Below are 13352 nucleotides of genomic sequence, written 5' to 3'. Positions count from 1 at the left end.
GGATGTCCCAAGACTTTTGGCGATATAATTTTTAATATAATATGTAATATAATATAATATGTGCCTGATGACTGGACAAAAGAGAAAAAAAGAGATTAAAAATATGATCAAAATATGAAAATATCAAGTTGCACTATGTTTTTTTAAAATTCAATATTCAATTTCAGCAAAAAATAAATACCCGTAAATAAATTATATTTATATTAGGAAAGTTAAATGTGGACATCTCCATTCTGTCCGTTTAAAGCTAGTGCTCTTGACACTGAAGTTTGGCCTGCTTGAGAGACCCTGTCCTTCTCCACCTCACTTTCAAACTCAATTGAAACACCTCTACCTCATCCAGTCCACTACAGACGTTTTTCATTCCAAAGCCTCTAAGCAGAGAGCAACTTCAGCAAGATCTCTCTGACACTATATTTTAGTTCTGTTTTCCTTCACGATCCCTCAAGTGCACAGAAGTGCACTCCTCATTCAAGTAGTGTACTTCTGCCGGTCTGTAGAACCGTAGGTTCATGTCTGCTTGTGAAGAAACTATTGAAATTCTGGATGAAGTCTACAGTGAGCCTAAAAGCAAAAAGTATGCTACAGTGTTCTTTAGTTTTAAATTCTACATAAAAATAGTTTACAGCTTTTTTTATTTTTGTAATGTGACATATTCCAGAGTAAAAAGATATTTAATGAAAAAAGGGGTGATATAAGGTGATCTTTTCCCCATAGTGAATTGATTGGATCCAGACTCCTCTTCTGAAACACTGCCAGAATCTGTTATCTTTATGAGCAGTATTGGTGATTTCAGCTGAAAAGGAAAGAAGCTACGCAGAGTATTACCATATCCTATTTAATATGCAAATGTCTAGGGCCTCTAAATTGTCAACATGATCAAAACTTTGCTGAATAACCTGTTGAACACACTCTTCTACATGCTTTCTAATCGATAGTTTATAATGTTTATAAAGTAAAATGCCTTGTAGGATACATCATTCTAAAAATGTCCACCTTTAGGTTGTGAAATCTTTACTGATTTTAAGTAAATGTATAACTATTATTTTGTTATAAATATTTCAAGATGAACAACACCCAAATGAAGCAACTTCAGAATCCATACATCATTTTTTTTAAAATCATGTTAAAATGTATCATCAGTCTTTTGAGGATTATTTGTCAATCTCACAAGTTGCTTGATGTGAATCTCCCGTTCCACCACATCCTAAAGGTGCTCCATTTGATTGAGACCTGGTAACTGTGGAGGCCATTCGAGTAGTGAACTCATTGTCAAGCAAGAAACCAGTTTGAGATGATCTGAGTTATGTGCACTGAAAAAAAAAGGAAAACACACAGTCCAATTTACTTAATCGTATTATTTGCGATATACGCAACTAAATTGTGTTTCTCTTCCAAACGTGATTTCTTTAAATTCGATTAATGTAATTCCCTAAAATGTGCGACCTACTAGATTACATTATTTGGGGTGAATGTGAACCAATCAAGTACTCAAACATGATTTTTGCTAAAACTATATTTCCCAGCATGCGTTGCTTGGGACTTGGCGAGAAGAGTATGATTGTTGAACTTAAGTGTTATTTTATGTGTTTTTTGGGTAAAATTAGATAAGGGGGAGACTTTATTTTGTTTATAGTGTTTAATGTTGAATTATGTTGGAATAATTAGAACCATTTAAAGGGTTACTTCGGCGATTAGCATATGGCTTTGTATCAGTAGAAACCCTGAAGTATATTCAAATGATTGTGCTTTCCCCCCTCATATCCCCCTGAGACAGGAAGATGAATCTGTATTTAAACTGGGTCATCAATGTGGTAGAAATATGAAATTATTTTTGAATTTGGTGCCTTCTAGACTGAGAAAAGACAGAAAATGTATTTTTGTCTCAGGGGGATGAAAGACTACAATTCCCAGAATGCTTCGCTGCCCTGTGAGGCCATTCCCAAAGCCACCTACTTGATTACAGTGACTGAGTTGGAGAAGACACTACAATTAAATACTGAACGTGTGTGTTCAATATAGCGAGTATCACAGCACTGAGCACTAACTGCAGGAGTCAGATAAATGAGCTGGTGAGGTCTCGTGATGAGAGCTGAGGTAATCGCGACTACACTCGCGGCATACACTCACAACGCAAGTTCAGTCTGGCGTGTTTCAGTTCATGCCTTTGGAAGCTTAACTTTCATAGAAATTAATTTGAGAAGTTAAAAGACTTGCATTGCTCACCATAGCTCCGTTTAAAAGAGTGCCTGCAGCTGCGAGCTGAGCTCTGAGTGTGATCTCCATCCCTCATTCACGGGTTCAAAACATACGGAAATGGCTCCCTCTGCTGGCTGTAGTCTTTAGCCTTTGGCCAAACACTCCTATGATGCAAATATCGTCAATTTGAATCATAGGAGGGATTTTTCCAGAAATAAAATGCATAAATCTCTTGTCTCAGGGGAATATGAGGGGGAAAAGCACAATCATTTGAATATACTTCAGGGTTTCTACTGATACAAAGCCATATGCTAATTGCCGAAGTAACCCTTTAAGGGCTGTGTGTGTGCGTGTGTTTGTGTGATGGGTAAGTTTAGGGGTAGGGATAGTGTAAGGGGATAGATTGTAGCGGCATTGATAAACACACTAAAAAGCGATTATGATATGTCTTGATAGCACGCCAAAATGGCATACGAATTGGCGTGTCATACATACGCCATTTCATGAGATCAGTCTCGGAATGGAGAAAAAATATTACCACTTAGTGGAGGTACATAATTAGGGTGTTGCAAAAATGTAGGCAGAGTCACGTATTTCCAATGAGCCTGGGTTGCTTTTTTCCCAGCGTGACATGGCACGTTATCCTGCTGGAATAATAGAATAATATGGTAAATAATAATACCATCTGAGTGTCGCAGCAGAAATCGAGACTCATTAGACAGGCAATGTTTTTCCAGTCTTCTAATGTCCAACTTTGGTGAGTTTCCTGTTCTTCACTGACAGGATTGGTACCCGGTATGTCTTCTGTAGCTCATCTGCTTTAATGTTTGATGTGTTGAGCGTTCAGAGGTGCTCTTTTGCAAACCTTGGTTGCAGGCTAATGAGTGAATATTTGAGATACTGTTGCCTAGCTCAAACCAGTCTGTCCATTCTCCTGACCTCCTGTCATCAACAAGGCATTTTCGCCCGCTCACTGGATATTCTCTCATTTTCGGACCATTTCCTAAAGAGATGGTATGTGAAAATCCCAGTGGATCAGCAGTTTCTGAAATAGCCCGTCTGGCACCAACAACCATGCCACGTTCTAAGGGGCTTTTCACCCTTCTCCTTCATTCTGATGTTCAGTTTGAACTTCAGCAGATTGTCTTGACCACGTCTACATTCCTAAATGCTGTCATGTGATCTTTATCTGTTTGTTTATCTATCTATGACTGATCTATCAATCATTTAAATTCGACTTCACATTGCAGTTTTTCTACATTCTTTTTCCTATTGGAAATATGATCAACTAAGAAGTAGTCTCAATTCAACACCTGAAATCAGGGCGAAATCATAAAATTAGTTTATCATAGAATCTTTTTTCCCCTCCAGTCATTGTGGAGTATTCTCAAAGGGCCAATATCTCAAATTACACAGGGCAGTGAGAGCAAGGAAACAAAGAGTATTTGGTCCTCTGGCAGCCCACCGTCTGAAAAAGAAAAACTCTTTCTAAAAATGTCTTTACTTAGAGTTGGTTTGTTTGCATTATAATAATTACCACAGGTGTATGGAAACAGAGACATAAACTACCTGTTCTTCACATGGTCATGTGACACAGTCCATACTAGCCGGGGTGTCGTGTATATTTACAGGGCAGGATACACAGCAGACAACAATGCAACCTAAGACCTTTGTGAATTCCTGCAGGGGCTGTTGGCGGGTATTTCTTCTTTTGAGCCTAGCAAACAATGTATGCCTCTCTCATTCTCACTTTTCCTCCTCCCTCTCTCCTGTTTTGGCAGTGAGTGGAGGACGTCCCCTCCTCCTGCTCCTTTCTGCCTGCTCTCACCCCAGCCACACACACCCCTTCACATAGGCCTCCAGAGTTGGAGCTCTACTACACGTTTCCCTTAAGAGCTCATCAGTGTGCATCTGTCTTTTGTTATTTTATTTTTTCAGAGGAAATTGATGGTGATACGACCTCTGAGGTCACATAATGCCAGACTCTATCCTCAAAACACAAGTCAAAACTTTATGCACTTCACCTTGAACTTAAAATGAGTTCATGTCAGCTGATATAGTACTTTCAAGATTACTGAATGAACAGTTTGTGGTATTTTGTTGAAAGTCAAAATTAAAATCTAAAAAGATATTCATTTTCTTAATGGATGCTTGTGAATGATTCATCAGCGAAAATACATTATTCCAAATTCCCAAAATATAAACATATCTAAAATTACTGATAGCATTTTTTTCAGCCCTTCTTATTTTTTTAATCTAATGCACACAGGAGAATATTATAGGCCTGTATTTTATAAAATGCTATAATGTTTAAATATATTTGATAATTGCAATATTACAATAAAGTTACAACCCAGTCAATGTTAATTAAAAAATACTCCGTGTATTTTACTTGTTTTCTGTCTAATAAAATGGAGGGGTGGAAATCCTACGTGCATTGAAGGAGTAACTGACATATATCTAGAGGCCAGAGACTTTGTGTGCTCTTATGACTTGGGTCAGTAAACATTCACCTATTAACTGGCATAGCAACAACTTTGGAAACCATCTGCAACTGACTAAAAACCATGTTTGTGACTTTTAAATGCATTGTAAACCCTAATGCTCAAAATAATTCATTGGTTTGAGTAGAACCAACTCAATTGAAATAAATTACTTCCATCAAATTAACCTTTATGAGCATTTAGACTTTCTTTTCAGTTCACAAAACTGACACATTTTGATATAAATTGTTTCATTGTTTTATAGTATGTGTATGAATTAGCTTAAATTTAGAAATTAAGAGCAATTAAAATGTATGAGTACAAAATAAAAATCTGCAAGTTCTTGTCACTTAAACTTAAACAGTAGCCAATGGGTAAGCACGATTCACTTTGTTTTTTTTTTGTTTGTTTGTTTTTGTCATTTCATTTATTTAAAAGTCTTTTTTAATGATTTGTGCTGGATCTATTTTGAAAGGGTTTGTCCGTATTCCTCCAGGATGAACTTAACTTGATTTGTTTAGATTATTCTGCATTTTTCGTATTTAAGTGTAGCAGTCAGATTCATGTTACCCCCAATACTGCTTTATACTGCTCATTATATTAGCTCTGGCACTCTGATATAAGAGCCTGTCAGTCTAATGAGACTAATCGCTATGAAATTGAAGTTAAGAGTCAGTGAGAAGTGTCTTTAATTCAATAGTACAAATCCAAATATGATTAGATCCTGACAGAAATAGCTGAAATGCATTACAACAGCTGGCTGATTGTAGTTATTTATCATTTCTGCTCTGTGAGTAAACAAAAAAGCTGTAAAATACAAGGGCAATGTCTCAAATTAAATAACATCAGCTTTGACAGTACATGGAAAATGAATTACTTTTATTGGATTATGTCCAGTTTCCAGGACACACAGAGACATCTTTCCTGCTCTCTGAAACGTTTTGATAAATTGTAATTTAACATTGCACGTTCTTATTCATACACTGATATTTAATTTCCACAACAATATCTCTTTCTAATAATGCCGGTATTCTTGTCACAATGGAATGTTTTCATTGCCATAATTGACATGCAGTCTGTGGGCGGCTGCTTTGGCTTGTGTTTTGATAGTTAATCTTTAGATCTCTTCACAGCACAGACCCCCTGGCCCAGGACAGCGTGACCCCTGACCTCTGACAATCCCTAATCTAATACATCAGTCTGCCTCTGCCTATCGCAAGCTGGTCACCCTGATACAAACTCATGACATCACTGCTTAACCCTGGATAATTTACTCCACAGTGTGTGCTCAACTAATTCTACTGTCATCGGATACACTAAAGTTCAGTCAAAGGCAAAAAAACTAATACTTTTAAATGACATCATTACAACCAAGCTTCTGGAATAGAATCTATCCTAAAGCAATTAACCACACACACACACACACACACGGCGTTCCAGACCTGATGAAGACATTCATTCATCTTGAGAACACAAATATAGATATTTTTTACTGAGAGCTTTCTGTGCTCCATTGACAGCTACACAACTATCACTTTGATGCCTAAAATGTTCATTAAGAGGTTTAGTCTAAATTTTCTAAAGAGACTTGAACGCTTTATATGATGAACAGATTTGAGAATGAACCTCATTCGTTCTTGTGGAAGCTCAAACGTACTGGTTTACACATGAGAATGAACTTCATTGGTTCTTGTGGAAGCTCAAACGTACTGCTTTACACATGAGAATGAACTTCATTGGTTCTTGCGTTAGCTCAAAAGTGTTGGTTCTTGAGCTCAAACGTGCTGCGTAACATGAGAATTAACACTGATTCTCGCACGTCAAGATTCTGTTTACCACAACTGATGTGTGAGTTGATGAATGTTTATATTATTTGAATAGGAGCATTAATTCAATCTGTTCATCCTAAGCAATTGTGTCTCTTCGCTCTCAGAAAAAAAGGTACAAAAGCTTAGCCTGACAAGCCAGACCCACATCAAGATGTTTGGTTTGGAAACTCACCATTGACAGGGCTCAATCCGAGGGGCGGGATAAATGGTTGTCTTTCAAACTCCCTCTGCTCGCGATAGGACAGCGCTACACCAACCAGAGCAACGAAGGTGAAGCAGAGCTCGCTGACTGATTAAACATTCACCGTATCGGGTCGGCTAAACTCCGAACACATCTTCCCTTTTTAAGAATGACTTCAGTGCCGTTCTTTGTTCTTTTCTCAGAGAAAAGCTTAACTCCAAGTCTTCCAGAATCGCAGTCAAAGCTGATTCGAAAGACCGCCGCCGTTCGCCAGTTTCTGTGTTTACTAGAAGCACGCAAACGCAACTCGGCCGTCGTCATTATGGCCCCGCCCGCCGACTCTATACATGATGTGATTGGGCCGTCCAGATTTTGAGGAATACAGCTCAGTAGGGTATTGAGAGTTCCTAGACGGCACTTGCGGACAAATTAAATTTGCTGCCGCTAGGGTGCGTCTAGATTTCTAGGCTAACAAAAGCTGTCACTGGGGCAGTATCTTTTCAAAAGGTACACTGTTCCTTTAAGGTACCGATATGTACCCTTTAGGCACAAAGTGTAACTTGTGAAAAGGTACCACCCAAGTGACAGCTTTTGCCTTTTTTCCCCCCGAGTGGTCAGAAAATTTGGACTAAATCGCTCAATTCATATGGATTATTTTTTAAATCTCTTTATGAACTTTTTGAAGCATCAAAGTAGTAGTTTCATAGCTGTCAAAAAAGGGAAAGCTCTTAGATTTTGTTCTTTAAAAATACCTTCATTTATGTTTGAAGATGAGTAAAAGTCATACGGGTTTGGAACAACATGAAGGTGAGTAATTAATGACAATTTTCTTTAACTTGTGTTGAACCCGAATACAGAATAATTCTGTCATTTTGTAATTCTGCCTTCCGTTGAATAAATTAAATAATTAGAAGAGTCCTCGTTATTTATGTAATCCTAATAAAAAATTAACTTGTTTACTCATTACTTTAAAGAAGAACAGAATCTGGTTATGGAATGCTTGCAATGCAATACCGCCAAAATCATCTGCAATATTTTCCTGTCTGCTTTATACTGTACCTACAAAGTGTCAAATTCCCTCCCCAAAACCATCAAGTATAGGCAACAGGCATTACTACTACCCAAGCAACCAAAACCACTCATATGGAGACATAGTTTGCAACAACTGTAGTGCTCACACAGTTCTTACATTGTCATCTTTCAGCGTCAGGCAGAGTGTGCCGAGGACTCAACGGTTCATTAATAATGGAGCAGCAGGCATGGTTTCCACATCCCTCTACTGAAGTCCGTCCCAATGGAGATGCAGCGAGCACGTCTTCCTTCTCACGTCTCAGGTACTCGCTCACAGGCCATGGAATATGATTTGACGTAAAGAGAGCACATTTCAAAGAGATAAACAGGAAAGACTGGCAGCCCTGCTGTTTGGGTCCTTTGGGCTGCTGGGAAACTAATGATCCGTGATCCGGGCTGCAAACTCTAACTTTGTAGGTTCCTTTCTAAAGTAGGGGTCCTCAATCACCTAGAGAGTTGATCAGATGTTTGTCTCGTTATTGCGGCACTGTGGCTTTAAAGACATTTGACCCAATATTGAGGAGTAAACCTGCAAACAGTGCAAAGGTTAAAAACCGCATCAGGTAATAGTGAAATACTGTGTAAGCAAACATTCATATTGTGCCAATGCATCGCAAGTGGTACATATTTATCATGTATGCATTCTTTTTTTACTGTGGCGATAGTCTCAGGCTACATTCATACAGTGTACTTCATCAAAATCATACTGATTAAAGGGACAGTTCACCCAAACATTTATTTTAAAATGTATTGATGTTTATCTGCTTACCCCCAGGGCATCCGAGATGTAGGTGTGTTTGTTTCTTCAGTAGAACACAAATGAAGATTTTTAACTCCAACTGATGCTCATATAATACATGTCAATGTTTTTTTTTTCTATGAGAGCCACTATGAGAGTAAAAAACACATACATACGAATCCATATTAAATCCTGTGGCTTGTGATGATACATTGATGTCTTAAAACACGAAACGATCGGTTTCTGCAAGAAACCAAGCAGTATTTATGTTATTTTTTACCTCATAGCAGGCAAATCTCCTCTAGTATTCCCAACCCCATTACTTCCGTAGGAGAAGGTCAAAAGCCAGCGTGATCATAGATACGTGTACATAGATGCCTCATTAGCACGTGTGCGCGGATGGCTCAGATCAGTCGAATAAGATGTCTATTTACACATATCTATGATCGCGCCAGATTTTGGCCTTCTCCGGCAGAAGTAATGGGGTTGGGAATACTAGATGAGATTTGCCTGCTATGAGGTAAAATAAAGGCCTTCTAAACTGGAGCGATGGGTTTTTGTAAGACAAATATAAAGTAATATATCTAGCTCCCGGCCTCCCGCCAGACCGCCTTCCTATTTAACTTAAATAGGCATGATGTCGGAAGCTATATATTTCACTTTATAACATTTTAAATTTTGAATTTTTTCTTACAAAAACCCATCAATAACTCTGATTGTATTTGTCTGAAAGAATAGTCATATACACCTAGGATGGCTTGAGGGTGAGTAAATCATGAGCTAATTTTAATTTGAAAATAAACAAATCCTTTAAGGTTATCTATAAGCTATTGTGCTCCATGAAAACATTTCTCATTTAGAAGATATAAGCATTCAAAACGTAGTCTCTCACTTCCGCCAATATAAATCATTAATTTTGATGACATAACTCTGCACTTCTCATCAGATTTTCTGTCCAATCAAATGCTCTTAAGAATTGGAAGTGCCTCGCCCCTATACAGTGACGCTGTGGCTGAAATTGGTCACTTGTTCACACTATTTTCTACATGGTAAATTGCATATAGTGCACTGGGAATAGGGAACAATTCACTTTCTGTCTGTCATAAGCTATCAAATGCGGCTTCCCTGATCTCAGTGGCTCCGGTCGAGCTGTGATGTAAACGAAACGCTATCGGCCATTGGTCAGGGTTTGGTGAGATGCTCGATATGTCCCGCCCTGTCTTCCTGTTTCAGTGGAAATTACGTCAACACATTGAATAACCCTGTGTGTTTTAGTTGGCCTTTGAAGACCACATTTAACAGGGTTATTCAATTATTATTTATCTTTTAAGCACTGGTCTGGACAAAGGAAAAGTTAATCTAAATGTAAAAACATGTAGGAATGGCATGGACAATTAAATATCCAATATTGCCAAATAAAAAGATACTAAAAAAAATTAAACGTATGGATGCCTAGTCATAATTGAGGTAGCCATTCTGACCGTTTAACTACCTTTAAAGTGGTGATGAATTGAGAAATCAACTTTCCCTTGAGCTTTGATATATAAAAGTTAATGGTAATATAAGAATATCCTCTAAGTTTCAGAGCTGAAAACTTCCTTGTTAGTCAAAGAAAAGCTTTTATAGACACCAGGCCCAGAAAACGAGGCTCTCTAATTAATGACATATCAGAACGGTGAAACGCCGCCTCTACAGATAGATGAGTACGCCTGCTTCTGAAGCCCGCCCACCGACTCATGGAGCTAAACCAGCAATAAACATGCCGAATAAAGATAGCAAGATAATCGCTTGTAAACAAGACACAGGTCGACACTGGCCTTGTTCACTCTCTTGACTTGATAGTTGAAGTGTGTGTGGTTCGCGCTTATATCCAAGTATATGTCTCTGCAGGTTAGTAATAGGCGTTACCACATCAGTGGGCGTGGCCATAAAGAGAGGGATGTGTGAGTGGGGTCGGGTGAAGAGGATCATTTTCATTGCGTGATTTAGAAACCATCTGTATTAAAACACCCACAAATGTACAAAAGATTGGGTGGGCCAAGTAATAAAAAAATAAATTAATAAATAGATAAATCCTTGTGTTTGTTTGACAAATATGTTTTGAGACTAAGCCCGTCAGCAGGGGCGTAGCACCAAATTTTGGGCCCTGGGTACAAACCATCTTGCTGGGCCCCCGTACCATGTATGTGTATGTATAGAAAACGGACTTCCCTGCCTTGGGCCCTGGTTACTCAGTACCCTTTATCCCCCCAGTCCCACGCCCCTGCCCGTCAGAGAATCATTCCGGTTGCCGCTTTCAAAACAATCTCTCCCCTCCCTCCCGTGAACTGACAGGGGAGCTGAAGCTCATTAAATATGCACATCTTATCCAATCCTAGCCATGGGCGTTTACTTCTAAGCCCATCAAAACCCAGCGTTCAGGAGAGAGCCTTAGAGTACAAAATAGCCTATTACTTATTAGTTATGATGTTTCTGAATGTAAAAACCATGCGAATATTATATGTTGACCTCAGACAATAGTATAAAAAAGCCAGTTTATGACACCTTTAACTTGCTTAAGGGGGAGGGGGGGGGGTGCTGTTTCATGCACACTGAGCTTTTTACACTGTTAAAGACTTGGATTCCCATCCTAAACATAGACAAAGTTTCAAAAACGAATGTTGGACGTTTGATGGAGTATTTCTGTGTTAAAAATACTCCTTCCGGTTTCTCACAAGTTTCGGAGAGTTTTTTTCGAGTATGGGTTGGCTTGACGTCGACAGAGCGGAAGGTCCTTGTATTGGCCGTATGGGCTCTTCTCCCGGAAGGATGGGTGCGTGCGCCCATAAACACTCTCAGGTGCAGATCCTGTTGTCCGTGAACACTTATGTCATTATAGTCTGTGCCGCCCTCCACTTTAGTCCTATGGGTGACGTCAAACGACTTCAACGCTTCAGCACAGCATTCCGGGAAGGCAGCGCTGCATTTGAACCGATTTGAACGCAGAAATGACGGTAAGTTTCACAACATCGCTTCAGGCGCGTCGCAAAGTGGATCTCCACGGTCACTGCTGTCACAGGACTTCACCAAAATCATACCAAAGAAGTGTGTTTTTGACGGAGCGGTCCCAGCGATAAAGGTTCGGTCCTGCTTTGGAAGCGGCCGGTGAGTTAAACTGCTTCAAATGTCTCTGCTGTTGGCTATCGTCACGTGAGTAAACATCAGTAAACGACACGATCGCGTGCTTTGTCATTCAAATGCGCTAACTGACTCCATTGTTGTTCTCTGTATAACGTTACACTAGTCTGATGTGCAAAACCGTTTTGCTTGCTACTGCTAAGGTTTAGTCACATACAATAGTCCATAAACCGAATCATGTCCTCATAAACTGCAAGTAAAGACACACAAATGTTGACAGGCCACTAAATACAGTACATACCACAGAGACGGACGTCCTGCTGTTGCTGTTTCTCCTGTTCAATTTATTTCAGCCTCCGGATCTGATTCTGGATCATTATCTGTATTAGTTGAATCTGATCGATAGCGATGGGCTTCTCCACGCTTGAGGACGTCACCGCTTTTTGCGCGATCGTCATTCTTTAGCTCCACCCACACGATACGCCTCCAGGCGCTCGGTTTTTTCCAGAAAGACTCTGCCTATATTTCTTTTATAAATATAATAAAACTAAAGACTTTTTGGAGATATGAAGGATGCAATACTACTCTATAGGAACTCAAGATTGACACGAGATTGACTGAAACTGAGTGTTTCACCCCCCCTTTAAATACTGTTGCTCAACCATGAGAAAGAAAATTGTAAAATATTTTATGCTAATCCCTCTATAGCATCCCTTGTGACAACATTGAGAATGACAACACTGAGAGTGACAGTTATGTGGAATTGAACAGACTAGAAACAGACTTTACACATCCTGAATAATTCAGCGATGCAGCAGATGACACCTGGAAAACATAAATACTCAGCCCACCAGCTCAAACATTTGACCTCAGACCACTTTAATCTAATCGTGGTATGAGACACTCATATCATTAATTTTACATGAGTCTTTCTGTTAAGGATATAGTTAAAGCATCACTCTGGATGGAATAGATGATAGGCGATAAGGGATCTGAAATGTATGCATTATTAACAAATAAAGGAAGACAGGCGCTCAACGCTTAGCACGGGCGTATAGGAGAAAATAATGGGGAAGAACAAAGTGGAGAGTTTTGAAGCTCAATGAGATGGACTCTCTCTAGTCTAGTCTCTCTCCAGCTGTCAGCTCGTACGCTGTCTGGGGGGGGTGTTGCCACGGTGACAAGAGGCCACATGTCTTAAGGGCCTCAATTTGGTCAAAGGACCCCATTGTTCTGGCACTAAGCTGCCTTCACTGGGCCTGCAGGATGGGGGAGAGGGGTTTCCCTCCTTCACACACCACAGAAAAAACACTTAGCACAATCATTTCAACCCCAACACTGGAACACACACACACACACACACACACACACACACACACACACACACACACACACACACACACACACACACACACACACACACATGTCAGACTTTCAAGGGAACATGTTAACCCAGAAGATCAAAAATAGCACACAATAAATACATTAAATGTCTAATCACTAGCCTATATATTAACTTATTGTAGTTACAAGAGCAGATTAAGAACAAATAATAAACCAAACTCATGGTTTGGGCAGTATAAACTCATGTAGAGTGAATGTAATTATTCTAAACTGCGGGTAAAGTATTTTCATGCATTCTCAAAATAGTATGTTTTTGTCCTGTATACAATATGTAAATGGCCTGCATGAGCATATGATAGTCTTACTTATTGCCTCCACTAGATGGTGGT

At 39.3% G+C, this 13352-nt stretch overlaps 1 long non-coding RNA gene across 1 annotated transcript; it reads right to left on the bottom strand.

The window, feature by feature from the left end:
* Window positions 1–1258: 1258 nt before the first annotated feature.
* On the bottom strand, window positions 1259–8644 carry LOC137072042 (uncharacterized). Its single transcript, XR_010904599.1, has 3 exons — window positions 8533–8644; window positions 7882–8292; window positions 1259–1313 (listed from the first exon to the last, which is right to left on the bottom strand). It is a non-coding gene; the product is annotated as an uncharacterized lncRNA (long non-coding RNA).
* Window positions 8645–13352: the final 4708 nt, after the last annotated feature.

Source organism: Pseudorasbora parva, chromosome 3 (assembly GCF_024679245.1).
Source record: "Pseudorasbora parva isolate DD20220531a chromosome 3, ASM2467924v1, whole genome shotgun sequence".
In the NCBI taxonomy this organism is placed as follows: Eukaryota; Metazoa; Chordata; class Actinopteri; order Cypriniformes; family Gobionidae; genus Pseudorasbora; species Pseudorasbora parva.
Note: the sequence above shows the minus strand (reverse complement) of the source record. Positions and strands in the feature narration are given on the sequence as shown.